The sequence below is a fragment of the Uloborus diversus genome, chromosome 1 (assembly GCF_026930045.1).
Source record: "Uloborus diversus isolate 005 chromosome 1, Udiv.v.3.1, whole genome shotgun sequence".
Taxonomy (NCBI): Eukaryota; Metazoa; Arthropoda; class Arachnida; order Araneae; family Uloboridae; genus Uloborus; species Uloborus diversus.
In genome coordinates, this window is record NC_072731.1 from 200591365 (window position 1) to 200594396 (window position 3032).

Genomic DNA, 3032 nt, shown 5'->3' on the forward strand with positions numbered 1-3032 from the left:
GAAAATTTCAGAATAAATTAAACTCAACCCTCCATAAATTCGCAACTCCAGCGCTCGGATACGCTACCTTGGGATGATTTACAAAATTAAACAAAAAGGTAAAACATTGCATTCCACATTTGGTAAACCTAGGCAGTTTGTTATAAGTATTTTATTAATGTGTTTGATGTGTCTTACATTGCTTTCAGCAACAGAAATTGTTTCATCCCTTAATGGTATTCTCGAGCTTCTCAAAATAATGTTCCTTTTCATTATTTCCCTCTAAAAAGTGAGTTGATTCTCGTAAATGGCGAAAGCGTAAACACAAGAAAACTCTGGATTTCGCGATATTTTTAAGATGCATTAAGCCTTCTTTCATTCTTTTTTCTGACTTTTACTGGGAAAGTAGGCTAAAAAACGGCTCTGCGTAAACGTGCCCCGGTCAACCCTATGCTTTTGAAAAATTGGTACACCTGTACAAAAGGTCTCTAATGAACATACTAAAAGACCTCGGTAGTAGGAGGGAGGGGCAGAGAACTAGCACCGCTCGCCATCTTGGAATCAAGATGAGTTTTTTTTTTTGAGCAATCAGGATTGCTTATTGTTCTCTTGGCGTTACGCTGATTTTATTTTCCCAACAGCACCACCGTCGCGTCGACCGGCCTCACATTGCTGCTCCTCTTACGAAAACCGTGTCCAGGTTACCACAGTGGCGTAGCTAGGGAGGGGCGGTCCGGCCCGGGCGGCACTTTTTGAGGGGCGGCAAATTTATCATTTTGATGTGGAAAGAAACGTCTTTTCAAAATAAGGAAATTATGGTTTTAATCTGCTACTGCAGGCAAAAAGAAAATCTTCGAATAGTAAGACTTTTGTGTCTCACTACCAGATTAAAAAACTACTTTAATACAAAACTTTCTGCTTTCTCTCAAAAACTTTCAAAAGTCTTTCTTGATAGCATATCACTCAATTCCTTGTTTTTTTCTGAGAGGTGGCAGTGGACAGTCATGGGATCAATGTTTTTTTAGACTGTAGAAGTTAACTCCTGGCGAAAGAAAACAATGAAGTTTTCCAACTTTCGTAATAAGAAATAGTTAGCACTGGGTTTTAAGAGAGTTTCTTGAAAACCTACACAAATGAAACAAAAACTATTTTTTTAACTTCAGGAAAATGGTGACAGGAGTTAAGAAAAGAAGGGGAGGGGGAGGGAGAAAAATGGTAACTTTTATTTCTCATTCATTACAAGAGTTCTCTATTTCATAAGAAGTAAAAGGTATTTCTGTTTTCTCTGTTCTGAGAGTAGAAAACCTATCCGATAACGTTGGATCACATGTTAGTCTATTCTTTATGGGAGGTAAACGAATTCCTATTTTCAACATTTGGTTTGGTTCCCCAACCTGGCCAAACATAAACTAAAATTGTTTTTTATCGTATGCAGTTTCAAATTATTCCGGTTGGGAACCTCTCCTACCACCAGTCTAACTGCGTGAAAAAAAACTTCAAAATGTTTTTTCGAGGGAGAACTCTCAAATTTTTCATCTCTTTTCCGTATATCCCCAAAGATATAGCTTAGAAATATGGTTTTAGACCTCAATGTTTAAAAATTTCTAGGTTGATCCCCGAACCCTGTCTTTTCCTCTAACGTAGCAAACACAACCAAAAAATTCACATTTAGGTCCTCAAATTCTGAAAATGTTCCTGGAGAAAACTCCTACTCTCTCTTCTAAGGTCTCAACGTATAGCCTAAAATTACTTTTTTAAAACTTCGATTCTTTAATTCCAATTTATGAAAACAGTATTTGAACCTTGACTATCCTTGATATCCTAACGTCATCAAAGAAAGCTTAAAATATGTTTTTAGGATTTCAGTTTAGGAATTTTTCTGACATAGATACCTCAATCACCCCTCCCCCCCCCCCCTCATCTAACGTCTTCATAGATTAAAACTGCGTTTTGGAAACTTCAATCTTGAAAACTTTCCGAGGAAGGAAAGCCAAACTCCTCAGACCTTTTCCTAACGTCCCCAAAGATAGCCCAAGATTTCGCTCATAGAAATTTGCATGGGAGGGAGAACATGCTAATCCTACTTCCTTCTCAAAGATAGCCTAAAATGAACTTTAGCTTTAAGAAATATTTGAGGAGGGAAACCTCACTCTACCCCCTTTTGCTCCTAACATTATCAGTATTTAACAAAGCCTGAAGTCGGGCGTCAATTCGGGAATTTTCCCATGCCTGGCTTCACAATATTTTTGATGCCATTAAGTGTTAAGGAACCCTTTAACGCTACCAAACATAGCTTAGAATTGCGTTTTTGAGACTTTGGTGCAGAACAATTTTCAAAGAAAGAAGCCGAACCTTCCCATTCCAATTAATCAGCAAAGAAACCTTTAAAATTGATTTCAACTAAAAAAAAAATATTTCAGTAAGGAGAACCCTCAGCGTCCCTCTCTCCTCTAACACCTACAACTGCGTTAGAATACTCATGCAATTGCTTTGCCAAGGATAGCCTAAAGTTGCATATTTCAGAGCTGAAAATTTTCGAATTGAGTATCCGATCATTCCCGATTTTCTTAACCTTTCCACAAAGTAGCCTTAGCTGCAGTTTAAAACCTTTGTTCTCGGAAATTTCCTTGCAGTGCCAACCGATCCCATAACGTCAACAATGAAATACTATGAGAGACTTAAGTTTTGAAAAAAAATCGGGAGCAAAATCAACCCGCATTTTTCCTTCGCTTTACTAAAAATTGCGATTTTTTACGTAAATTTAGCAATTTTCCATAAGTGTGAGCCACCCATCCCCCCTTCTTCTTTTTCTTTTACAAGTAAGTAGAAATTAATTATGTCTTTTTTGTCTTTAATTAAATTTCCAGTTTTAATTTAAACACCCTTGACAGTTTTATGTATTAGCTATTTTACAATGAAAGGGCGGCAAATTGAGAAACCGCCTCGGGCGGCATACACTGTAGCTACGCCACTGGGTTACCAGTGTTGCCAGAATGGGGAAAATTTCCCCATTTTGGGGAAATCTGGTACTCTCTGGGGAAATGGGTTTTGAG